The 13,475-nt window shown below is 42.7% G+C and overlaps 1 protein-coding gene across 4 annotated transcripts in view; it reads right to left on the minus strand.

Moving 5' to 3' along the window:
* Positions 1-13,475, minus strand: part of VMP1 (vacuole membrane protein 1) — a 1,390,334-nt gene that overhangs the window by 1,289,620 nt on the left and 87,239 nt on the right. Inside the window, exon 1 of one of the 4 annotated variants that reach the window (XM_069615111.1) lies at positions 6,913-7,188. The exons of the other annotated variants lie outside the window; for them this stretch is intronic. The gene's annotated coding sequence lies outside the window, so the exon portion shown is untranslated. Of the gene's footprint in view, positions 1-6,912; positions 7,189-13,475 lie in introns of those variants that run through there. 4 annotated transcript variants of the gene reach the window in all.

Here is a 13,475-nt window from a genome sequence, read left to right on the forward strand (position 1 = left end):
CGCCGATTCGGACCGTTCTCTACGTGCCTCTTTCCAAGAACTCGACGTGCGCGTTGAGTCTCGGTTGGACTTTATGTGCTTTGTGGAAGTGTCATGGGAAGCGCTCGTGTCGCCGGGGGTGTTCCCCATAGCCGGCCTGCCGGTCGACCTTCCGAGGTCGGGGACCTGCGCTCGGCTGTCTTTCGATGCCATAAAGCCCTCGCCGTCCGAAAGTACGGCGTCGCTGAAGGCGCCCTCCGCTGCCATGGCCTCTTGACGCCTGGCGTGGTGGGCCCAACGCTTGATTGAACGGTCCTTAAGTGTTTTAGGCTTAAACCTACTACAGGCTCTGCAATTTGCCTCGGGGTGGTCCCTCGGCAAGCAGAGGTTGCACGTGGCGTGCCTGTCGACCCAAGGGTATTTGCGATTGCACTTGGGGCAGAATTGGAAAGGGGTACCCTCCATACGCACCTTGTGGCAGCGGGCTAGTAAATGTAGGAATATAGAAGTGTATCTATATATTACAAGAGTGTAGAGTATGACCACCCCCCACTCTCCCAACTTGCAGGGCCGAGGCCAGCGGCCCAGGCCCGGGCCGAGACGGAAGCCTCGAGGCCCAAATCCGTCGTGCAGTCGACAGTCGAAATCCTCTCCGATCCGGCGTCGAGTGTAGAAATTCGGTATCTCGACATTGGGGTGGAGAAAGGGGTAAAATTATCAATATTTAGCAAAATTATGGCTTAGGCCAGGGAACTCCGCGAAATGCTTCCGACCAGTATGGCGGAAAAATACAATCTGAGGGTCCTAGACGCGTGAGGGATCATGGGTACAGGGGACGTCACACTAGGGATAGTATTACTGGCACGCCCTGTGTCGACGCCCATTTTCGAGTTTCGAAAAAAACAAACTAATACTCCGCAGCTTCCACTAGATGTCGGCCTATGCACAGCATGTGATCTAAGCAGATTCCACAAGCCTCAGAAATATATATATATATGCGAGACAGAGACACAGAGACATTCTCCTGGTGCACAAGAAAGGCTCATGGTCAGAGCCTTCCAATTATATAATGTTGGCAATGTTAGCTATTCCTGGGAAGATATTTGCAAAGGTATTACTGATTGAACTGCACCAGTGGATTAAGGGCAATAGCATTCTCCCGCCTTATCAGACTGGATTCAGAGCCAACTCCAGCACCACACAACTTGCCGATCCTGGTCTCTGCGGTTGAGTACGCGTGGACTTGACCTAACAGTGCCGTCTATGGCGCATACATTGACTTTAGTGCCGTATTCGACAAAGTTAAGCGGCATAGGTTATGGAGGACACTAATGGGATGGAATATACCTCAAGGCTTATTAAAGATGATAATGCTATTATACAAAGATACAAGTATAAAGGTATGGCTAGATGGCCATGGTACCCTCTCTGAGAAAATCTGTACAAGTAGAGGGGTTAAACAGGGATGGATAGTGGCAGCTACACTCTTTAATTTATACCTAGCTGACCTGGTCAATGCCTTCGATAGTATAGAACTATAACCCCTCAAACTAGAGACAGAAAGAATCGATTGGTTAGGTTATGCTGATCTACTTCCCCTTGATCAAAACCCCGAGGGCCTGCAAAATATGCAGGATGCGTTGGGTACATATGCTAGAAATAACAGCCTATGTGTAAATATCTCAAAAGGTAAGGCCATGGTGTTTACAAGTAAAAAGAAAGTAAGTAAATTGGTATGGAAGATGGATGGTGATGTCATGGAACGAGTAAGGCATTATAAATACTTAGGAATGGGGGTTGATGACAAGCTTAAATGGCGCACACACACACACTCTGAAGAAACAAAAAACAAATGCACAAAGATAGTAAACACCATTAGTGCCTTTATTGATAGAAATGGAGGCTGCTGTCTATAGAGATTATCCTACTTTTAAATAACACCAAGATTGTGTCAGTCCTGATGTATGGGATTGAGGTATGGGGCCATAATCTGTGTGGTGAAATACGGACGTTTTAAGCAAAAATGTTGCATAAATTGTTTAGATTGCCAAACACCCTATCGGTTGAGTACATACTATTGGAATTTGACCCGAAGTGTAGCTTTGCAGCCTTCATATTCAGAGTGGCCATGCGTTACGAAAGATTGCTACATCTGAAGCATGCAACCATTAAGTATAGTTATTGTCAGTCTTTCGCCAAACTTGATAAATGCGTAAACATAGGTACCCTGGGAAATATACAGAGTATACACAACAAATGGTTTGAAGGGTATTGGCTGACAAATAGTAACTCAACATGTAGTAAGTGTTGGCTTAAACGGAAACTGCATACCTATAGCACAGAGAATAATCTGATTTGATTATCTACAAATGCAAACAGTGCCCCATACGTCCAATATAGTATGCTCCGGGCCCAAAACCGAATTACATCTAGGCATACCCAAACAGTGGCATCATTAGACAATATTTATTGCTCAAATTTACCATTAGTGAAGTGCTGGAGTGTAGAGGTGCAAAAATTGGTATCGATCGAGCCAATCCTCTGTCGACTGTGTGGAGAAAATGCCCTGGAAACACTAGAGCACATATTGGTTAACTGCAAAAGTCTGAACAAGATTAGATCTAATCATTTTAAAGCATATAATAACAACTGACTGTGATGACAGCCCATTCGTATGGTTCAGATTCATGGAAGGACAGGATTTACATTTTATATATTTTATGGCAAAATGTAATCTGAAATGTAGAGAAATTTGGTATGACCTATAAAAAGGAATTGTAGATTATAAACATGTGTTTTTATTTTGAATCACATTTTTAGTTTCATTTTAGAACTAATTTTTAATTATAAGTAGTACATTGGAACTTTGATCTAGGAAATGGATGTGTTGATATTGGAGAAATCTGTATATTTTGTGTGTTCACTTACATGTTTGTAATGTATATACAAATCCATATTGGCCATATGTATATTAAATAAAATAAATAAAAGTGTCTAGACGTCCCTTTAAAATTATTTTAAACTCGTGCTTCCAAACACAAACAATTCACCAAGTTCCACTAAGCGAGTGAGAAAATAATCACAGTAATAATGATAAGTTAAGTTGGGCACCATTATCTCAGACTTTTTGGCAGTTAAATATGGAGTCACCAAGGGTTCTTAACTGTCGCCATTGCTTTTCAACATTTATATTCGCCCTTTTCTGGAAAGGTTTGCTGAATTCGGATTAGTGCTTATGCCAACAATACGCAGATCTATGTGCGACTTAATGAACCCATGGAAGCCATACAGACAGTCCTTGCATGCGCCAGTAAAATCAAGAGCTGGATGGTTTTTAATAAGCTCCAGCTCAACCCAAACAAAATATGTTTGGCCCTAAGAAAAAACTGGCAAAAACTATCACGTGTGCCTTGTCACAAGCTATTTGAGGCCTCTACATCATTTGCTTCAAAAGTAAAAAACCTTGGTTGTATCTGGCAGGCAAACCTAAGCTGCAACTTGCAGAACAATGATAGTGAAATCTGTATATTACCAACTTAGATTAGTAGAACCACTATTACCATTTATCTCACCTAAAGATCGCCCCTTAGTGGTCGGTGGCTTGGTTAAATCGAGGCTAGACTATTGTGATGCACTGCTAATAGGAGCACGGAAGAAGCAAATCCAGCGTTTTCAGGTTGCACAGAATTCAGCCATTAGGTTGATTTTTTTCACTGCCACGCCGTTCACACATTGCGCAACCTCCGAGGGCTCTCCACTGGTTGCCCGTACAACAGAGGGTGCTGTTTAAGATCCTTTGTTTGGTCTTTCGGTGCATTCAAGGGACTTCCCCGCGATATCTGATAACAAAAATCTCGGTTTATCACCCAGAACCATCACAACAGCTTTTGGTGGTTCCCCATTCAAACTCTGTCACGGGGCGACATACGTTTCTTTTATGCAGGACCACGAGTGTAAAATGCTCTATTCCATGAACTTCGTAACACTAAGTCCTTGTTGGACTTCAGAAAAAAAATTAAAAACTATCTTTTTATCTAAATATGGTAGACATTGCTAGCTTTCCGTTTCTATGCTGCTCTAACTCCTGCGCCCAGATTCAAACTTTTTTGCCTGGTTCCCTTGTGGATATGCGCTTTATAAATTCCAAATACATAAGTAACAAATCAAAACCTAATAAACCACAACACCTTATTAATACATGTTTAAAACTTGGTTCTGGCTGAGAAGCCGTTGCTAGAAATAGACATGGATCAGCTAGCCAGTGGAATTAATGGCATTTGTTTTAAATATACAAAGATTTCAACATTAAAAGTGTATATTAATCAACCTGTTCCCCATTTTCGCTGACTATTGCTTTTACAATGGCAAGCCATTCTCAATATAGTGCAATTTGGACTCTGTGTCAACACAATAGTTCCAAAGGTCCCCCTGTTTAATAGAGTCATATTCATGTACAAAGAGGCCCAGTATGGTCATATATACAGAGCCAAGCAATTTGCACTCAGTGAACATGTGTTTTGCGGTTTCCAGAGCACCCGGGGTTTTACATATTCGACAGAGCCTCGAAGATATCCGGGATCGTCTCAATAGCACCAAGTAAAACCTGGAGCGGTAGTTGATTCGTCCTCAGCAGAAGTAAAAAATACTGTATTGCAGGGCTAGGACACTGCCTCAGGAATGATTTTTATTATTCAATTTTGGGACTTGCCTTACATGTTTGGTGGCCAGTATGGGGATCAAAGTCTGTTCCGCACAGCTCTAGCAGTACTCCAAACAGGTGCTATTCATACTGTGCCACACGGAAAGAAGAATGGTTGCTGACTTGAATGATCTTATACATACAGTGCTGCATTCTTTATGAGCCACACATGATAACCAGGTTGAATATATTTACAATGCAGAACCAGAAAAGATGAGTGTAGATCCTTCCAAAAAACAAAAAAGGACTTATTGGCTTTCCGAATTGAAAGGATTGCTTCAGATTGTAATCTGGGGGCAAGTAAAGGCCTCTCTGCAGTGGCCCAGACCCCATAAAACAATGCTGTGTAATAAAGTGACAATGAGAAAAGATAATTGCACTAATGGTGCATAGGGGGGGGGGGGCGATGTCCAGGCAGGGATCCATTATTTTCATACTTAAATACCAAGAAGACTATGAGCGTGGGGGGGGGGGCAGAAGGGGGGTGAAGTGGGGTTGTGTGTTTGTAGTTTCGTTTTTATTACTTACCCATTGCATTACTGTGTTAAGGCATTGGGAACCTCCCATATGAAGAGCCCATTTCTAGGATAGCGTTCCCATTGTATTTTATGTTTATTTTCTTTTTAGATTACATTTATTAGGCCCTCTGTTCCAGTCTTGGCTGAAGAGGAGTATGGACATTAAACACATGCGCAATTAAACTTGACAGCTATGCTCCAGTCACCCTGGATTGCTGTATGGCGCCGGAAGTGGTCCCAGGGGCGGTGGGTGGAAATCCCTTGGCTGATCAGGGAGAACCGGAAGGACTTTCTCAGAAGCAATCACCACCCCCAACACGTTAGGTCACACCGGAATGGTTAAAAAAATTGCAGGCACTGATTTATGAATAGCCGTATTGTCCTCATGGAAGTGGGACGAACATGCCGGAATGCCTAGGAGGCGGCTTTCTCCAAAGTTCTATGATCAGATGCCAGGCCTGGAAGGCGGGTTATGTGGGATTGGTGGGGTTGCTACACTGTGTTCCTTGACTTGCAAGCCAGTGAAGAAAAAAAAAAAAAGAGAAAATACAAATAAAAACACCTCCATTTGCCATCTTGTGAATAAACATGTGAGACTGATTTCGTACACATGATTAAAAGCGAGGTTCGGTGAGAAACGTGGACAGTATTTTATCTTTATACAGCCACTTCCATCGCTGCATGAATATTTCCTCACCCATGCTCATCATTCTGCACAAGCCTGTTAGTCTAATCCTTCATCAACCTTAACCTCGGCTCCTCATACCCCTCCCACCATCACACAGAGGCCACAGTCTGCACACCCCTGGAGAATGCACACTACAGGATTCAGTAGAGACCCAAACTGCACCTCACTGATGAGGCTGAACCATGTCAGGGGTTGACTGTGGGCTTGAACAGGCTGGGGGTGACCCATCAGTTGGGGCTGGACTGCAGCTTTTGGGTAGGAGCAAGCAGGATAGATCTACATATAGTCTTTCCCCTTCAGTAATAGCATGGCAGCCTGAAAAACGATGGTCTGGGGGTTGCATTGAGCAATGCCTGTGGTTATGAATAAACCTTCCAGCCCTTCAGCCTCCTCTTCTGCTGGTGTCAAAGTATGCCAACATGCAGCAAAACCTCAGCACTTTGAAAACACTACATTGGTCATGTGAATAAGTATACGAGCGGTCTAAGAGAAGTTTACTGGAATTCAGCATTAGCTACTCAATAGATCCCTTGCGTCCTCGAACCACTGCGTGACAGAAGAAAAACGTGCTACTGCCAAACAAATTAATGTATGGGGGGGCAGGAATAAACCCATTAACTAAGAAACTGGGTTTGCATTGCTGTGGCGTCATCCTTTCTGACGTTACTTCTTGCTGCGTGTTGCTTATTCCACAACCAACTTATTTTTCAGGCACTGCGCCCTGCTTGAAATGCTCTCAAACACACCCTGAAATTCACACCGTAAAGTCGCAAGGGTGCTAAAGCCATCGTATATTTGTGTACTTGGTTTTTTTTTTTTTTTTTAAACACTGGAAAAATACAGCCCCCGCAGACGTTCGCAAAGCCAGCCTTAAGCGAGCGAAGAGATACATCAACCATGTCTTAGTCGTGACTACACATCCCATTCCATCATTCGGCTGTACATGCACGTTCCTCGATAAACTCCCAAATTACAATGGGTGCAGGTTCTAAAAACATAATTGATTGCGGATCGTGAAAGCCTCTTACCAGCTTCTAGTAAAGCATCGCTGGCCCGCGCGTTCAGTTTCCCGCAGGCTGGCGCAGCACTGGCGCTTGCATAACAAAATCAACCACCGTGAAGGGCGAAGCTTTCTATAGCCCCGCACATGCCGGGGGCTAGCTGCGACCACATATTCCGTTCTTAAGCAGTGCTTGGCTAACACAAAACGAATCAAACGGAGCCACCGTGTCAAATAAAGCGAGAGGGGCACACATTTTCCTTAGCAGGAAAAGGCTAAAGAAAAGATTCTTCCAACATGGTGTTCGTTCTCGCCTATCCCACTTCCAAGAAAGAAAGCAGTCGGTTAACACTTCCTAGAAATGCCGCGATCCCACTCATGATTTGCGGCCTCTATCATCAGAGGAAATCTCATTCCTGTCCGTGCTCCTTTAAAAGCTTGGGAGAGGGTTGTGCAATGAGCGTGTGTTAGTTACAACATAAACCGGAAAATTTCACAAGAGTTACTTTTCTCCGGAGACTCCATCCACTAGCATATAAGAAGAGCAAAAAAAAAAAAGACGCAACGTCGCAGTACAAAGTGAAACAATGCATACAAAATGGCGACATAGAGCTTACAAGGCTCACATTTTCAAATTTCGACAAAGGAAATTCGCAAGCCTCTTCACGAAGGGAACATTTTGCACTGGTTTTTCAAACTATAATTATAAAGAATATACGTGAATAGCTTTACTTGATAATCTACGGTTTTTACAATGTCGTGTCAACGGGTGGGCACCTACCCACAGTGAACAACTGATTGATGATCCCGACAAGACTTTAACATAAGTTTGCGAAACAGGACTTCAAGAGTAGGTCACCTTCTTTTACTCTGTTTGAGAACGACATTCACCAAACCTCTTCTCAGGGAGAGCGGGTAAGTGTACACTACTCTCTCATGGGAAAATAGATGATGGGGCGGAGACTGCCTGTAACAAAGGGGAGAATCGGATGGATGTAAAGTTACTATCCAGTGTGGTGAGGGTGAGAAAAGACAGACATCCTTCTACTTGGAGCAGGAAAGAGTAGAATGGTATGCCAACTCTGTACTGGAATCAGGTGGAGGTACAGGTCTTCTCTACACTCCTACGCGGAAGACCACTGGTTGAATGCACTACCTCACCGTCCATGTGCCAGTTCAAATTTATAGACATGAGCAGGCATGCAGCGCCTAGGCCAGATGAATAATTTTGGGTACATATCCAGGAACTTGGGACATGCAAAGCAAGCGTAACAGGTACAGTACACAAAGGAGCAGCATGTGGCGCTTAGGGTACAGGGCTATTGGGTTATGTAAAGGTAAATGAAGACAGCGCAAGGTAGCTACAGACACATTGACAAACAGTAAGGCTTGGAGCACATTTACACAATTTGAGATGACCGAGACACAGACACCTTGGCACTAGCTCACAGAGCCATGGAGAATCAAAGTATTTTTTTGTGCTCACCCATCAATTCTGCACAGCTTGGATGGAACCTTCTACTCATACAGGAAACATTGAGAAATTAGTATGGATTCCACTCCACCAATCTGAATAGAATGACTAACACGGTTTCCCCACAATATGGGGCAAGGAACAACCAGACTAGTCCATTCACAGACATGTCCAGTGTTTCAGCCAAAGAGAAGCCTGAGCTGTCCAACATGGAAACGTCCAGGTAAGGTAATTTGGTCTATCACTGTGTTTAGGACAACTGCTCATGAGGTGGTGGGAAACGATCAAGGGACTTTCAATCCCACAATTACTTTAGGAGTGATATGCCCAGTGTGTGAACAAGTGGAGTGCCATAAACCTCTCGGTTTCACAGTTCTGTGTAGAGAAGGAAGGGGGCCTTCCTTTTTTTTTTAAACATTTTTTTTAATTTAATTGAAAAAAACTTTAGAAAAAAAAAATTCAGTTTCCATTTAATTTTCGTTCCATTCATATTCCAGTTACTTAACTCGAGTTCTTTTAGTCCTAAACAGTCTCACTAGTCAGTACCTTACAGGTGTTTCAATTGTCCTTTTAATCTTTTTAATGCCATAACTTGGCAGTGACTTGTTCCATTTACTTTATAGGGGGTCTGTCTAGGCCTAGATTTTGAAAAAAGTGCACAGTTGCAATAACCCATCCCAGCATCTCTCCACTCATTAACCTAGATCACCATTCTTCTTTGTTATAGTAGTGCAAATCTCTGAATAGGTGACGCAGGTGGATAGAACGAACTTCTTGTGTCCCTGGAGATTCCAGCAGTAAGTGCTTTATGGTTTCCGCTTGTTCCTGGGGGCTACAAAACCTGCAGTTTTTAGCGCTAGACTGGCCTCTTACTTCCAATATCTCTTTTGTATAGAGCAGGTTCAAGCAGATCCTAAAGAAGTCTTGTCGAATTTGTTTATCCGGAAATTTTGCCAAATATGTTCTTGTTTCATTAATTTTGGTTGAGTTCTGTGGCAAGGCATTTAGAAGTTTGTTTTGCCGTTTCGTCCAGAGTGTGAATCCAATCTAGTGTAAGTAGACGTTTTTTCACTTTTGTCGGGTTGGTCTTCAATTCGTATTCCGAGCCTTCTAAAATCAGCTAGAAGTTGTCTATTCTTTTCTGCCCATCTGGTAAGCATTTTACAGGTTCCGCCCTTTATTTCTTTGTTTAAAGCTTCCAGGATCAGTGGAGTATGGTCTTTCTATATAGCATTAGCCCATTTCGTGCCACTATAGCTCTTAGTGACATTACTCCCAACTCTCCAAGTTGTTTTCCTTCAGATATTGTTGTAAATTAGACGGCTGTCTCTGAAGACCAATCATGGTCTGGTCCATGACAATAATGTCATCTGCACAGAGAAGTCTAGACAGCTTTTCTTCTCCCGAAGTTGGGGGAGGAGGGGAGTGGGAGGGGCCGAGGGGGGTACCTGACTTGTTTTCCTGATTCTTTAAAATCTCCTGTGTAAGCATTATATAATGCTGGAGCCAAAGGGCATCCTTGCTTGACCCCCCCTTTCAGTTTTTATTTCTTTGGACAGTAGTCCTGCTTGGTTGAGTCTTACTCGCATTGATCACCAGATAATGAGTTGTGTCGGGAGTGTGCGCTGCCACTGTTACTAATATTGTAAACGAAACAGTCAGGAAACAGTGTTAAATGCCCTTTGCAATGAGTGGCTTTGTTGCCAGAAAAGATGCTGGGTGCTCCGTGTCATCTGTAATCCGAGCTGCCGGCATTAACAAGCGTATTAACACTGTGAACCTGAAAGAATTGGGAAATACCTTTTGGACAATTCAAACGTTCTCACTTACAACTGGCCAGCAGTAGATGATTGAGGAAAAATACTAAACAATCCAGAGAGGACTGACTTTGGGACCAGCATATTCTATCGGACAAGGACCAACCGTTACTTCTGAGGACATTAGCTAACTCAGAGAATTCATGTTAATTGGCTGAGACATTATGATTATTGTTAAATAGGCCCAGCCTTGAAAAGGACCCAAGTGGGTAGAAACACGTGTTGGCTTCCAAATGGGCTGTAACTAACACTTGAACGAGTTGTTTTTGTACTTCGCTTTCGTTTGGGCAACCAATAATACCCACACTGTAGTGCAGTTTAAAATTCAAATTCAAATTAAACCAATTACCCAACAGGGGCATTTAACACTTTCCTGACTGTTTCGTTTACAATATTAGTAACAGTGGCAGCGCACACTCCCGACACAACTCATTATCTGGTGTTCATATTGCTTTTGCAGGTTGGGATTAACCTGCAAGTGTTAGGAAGTGCAGCAGTCACCCTCCATAGGCATATAGACACCTCTATATATCTATTCTAAAGCACCCAGCACCTGGTAAAATCCCATTTCTTTCCTCGGTTACTCGCATTGATGTTGCTGAATATAAGGCCATTATCGGGTCCAAGATGGATCTAGGACAATTCTGCTTAGTTTGTTCCACAAGGTTTCTCTGTTGACCTGGTCAAATGCCTGGACCAGGTCAACGAAAGCCACAAGAACATGTGGTTTGCCCTCCTTGATCTTTTCATTCAGGCAGTTTAGTGCCAGGTTATTTGCTGTTGTTCCCAGACCCTTAACAAATCCTGCTTGTAATGGGTCCGAGGTTGCGCTTTGTCTGGTCCAATTACAGAAATTATCCAGTGCTGCTGCTCTGAAGATTTTTCCTATTGTGTCCAGGAGGGCTATTGGCCTATAATGTTGAGGGTTGTCTTTTGCTACTTTTTTTAAGATGGGCACCACATAAGCCTTTTTCCATGAACTTGGTATTGTTTTTGTGGTCTTACACCTTTCAAAGACCTTACTTATGAAAAGAGACCATGCTTCTGGGTGTTTTTTCAAGACATAGTTGGTGATTCTGTCTGCCCCCCCCCCCCCAGCCCCCTGCTCGGGAGCTACTTAATTTCTTCATTTTATCCAAAATTGAATCCGTATCATGTGTGACGGTCCAGCTACCTTATTATTGCTACCATTCAGATGTTAAGACCTCTTCAGGTTTTTTTATACAAGTTTATAAAGTGGTCAATCCGCTTTTGTTCATCCACATTATTTTGCAGAAAGTTGTTTGCTTCTTTTGAAGTTTTATTAGTAACCAGAATGTCCACGAGTTGTTTCCACAGATAGCTCGTAACATTGTTTCCGAGTATGTTTGGTAAAGTTGGGTCTAATGTCTCAGCCATGATTTGTAACATCATTCGGCTTATTTTGCTTCTCTATTTTTTTTGTTCCCTGTTATACATTTTTGCTATTCTTTTTGCCTTTCTTACAATCCTTTTATCCACTAGTTCTTGGTTGAACTGGTGGATATGAATTGTAGACTTTTTTGTTTAATTTTTAAGAAACTTTCTGTGTACTTGAAGCAGAGGTTGAAAATCTACTGAGTTTGGGGCCCTCTGAATGTGAGGCGGGTTCTTTTCCATATATTGTGCAGTCAAGTTATTTATTGCTGCTTCTGTTATCCTCAGGCGAGTTTCTATGCCGCACAATTCCAATTCTACAGGCATTTTCAGTTGCACTGTTATTAGCAAATTATGATCACTTTGTTTCGTTTTAAGAACACTGAATTTTTCCACTAGTGCTAGGAACTCTTGACACATATGTATGGTCAATTATTGCTCCCTTCCCTTTTCCATGTTGGAACCTTGGACGAGGTATTTTTCTTCATCCATTGCATGTTGTGAAGATCCTTCGAGTCCATTAGGGATGACCATTGGTGTCCTCGATCTACTGATTTATTAGAGCCTGTTGTCAGTATTTTAGGGGGCCCTGGTTCTTGGCATACTGCATTTAGATTCCTGTTGATTATGTGTTTTATTTCATACTCCTCTTGTGCTTCATCAATGATGGATTCTATTGCTCAGAGAAAGAATTTGTTTGAGATGTATCTAGGGTTCCAATAGGAATTAATCAGTAGGCCGAGTTCTACTGTATCCTTTGTTTCGTTGGCTTCAATGCGTTGCCAAGCTATGAGGTTGGTCTGGGTGCATTCTGATGACCATAACGTTTTTTTCTTATGTGTAGACCACATCCTGAACGAATTGCTTTAAGCAATCCCGACTGCTTCTAAAGCCCGTCCCCACTTGTAAAAGCCATTTCATATGTATCCATCCATTGAGGGCTTAGTGCGTAACCAAGTCTCTTGCAAGCACAAAATGTCAAAGTTGCCTAAATTGACATCGCTTTGTGCAGTCAAGTGCCTGAAGCCTCTAGTATTCCACAACCTCATTTTTAAGTTTCCATTATGAAGTTAAAGTTGTTCCTGCACTTTCTTCCGCGACTGGGCTACTTCTCCCCCAGACTTTGGTGGCTAAGTGCTCTGTTTTGATGTTGCAGAGGCCAGGGACCATGACCATTCTCTTGGTGTGATTTTCTGTATCAATGGTATCCCTTTGACTATACTCTGCTTCTGTCTCACTATTGGTGAATCCTGCTCGAATGTATTTTTAGCCGGTGTAGGGGACCCTTTGGTAGTCTCTCTGTGGTATAATTCCAGGACGATTCTAGTTGTGGTCTTGAAGAATTCAATTGGTTTGTGTCTTTATTAATTGGCTCTGGTAATGGGACTTTTTTTGAATCCCTTCCTTCAGCCTTGTATTGCAGTCTATGGCCCTTGACTGGCCGAGGCGAGGCCGTCTGGACTTGTCCTCCGCTTGTGTGATGAGCGCTACCTCTGTCTGCACCGGTCTTTCTTGATGGAATATCCTTGTGTGTTTGTCTGATATTCATTTGTAATTTCTTTAAACAACCCATCTGGGTTTGTTTCTCTCAATTCATACCCCAGGGTTTGCAAATGTTGTGTTGCATCTAATAAAATGTGTTTTATAACTGGCAAATCCACGTGCAGAAAAGAGCAATCTGGTTGAAAAGCTATACCAGTTTGCAAAAACAGATTTTCTTAGACTAAAACGGTGCTCCTCAGATGACAGACAAAACTGCCCAGAATACAAAATGAACACTTAAAACGTTCAAGATTAACCCCACAAGTGGCAATTATTTCACTTATTACCCAATAGCCATAACAGTAAAAGAAGTAGAAGACAAGGCAACATTCTCAATAGAGAATGAGAATATAGATCATTGGG

The sequence above is a fragment of the Ambystoma mexicanum genome, chromosome 9 (genome assembly GCF_040938575.1).
Source record: "Ambystoma mexicanum isolate Mex_15411 chromosome 9, UKY_AmexF1_1, whole genome shotgun sequence".
Lineage (NCBI taxonomy): Eukaryota > Metazoa > Chordata > Amphibia > Caudata > Ambystomatidae > Ambystoma > Ambystoma mexicanum.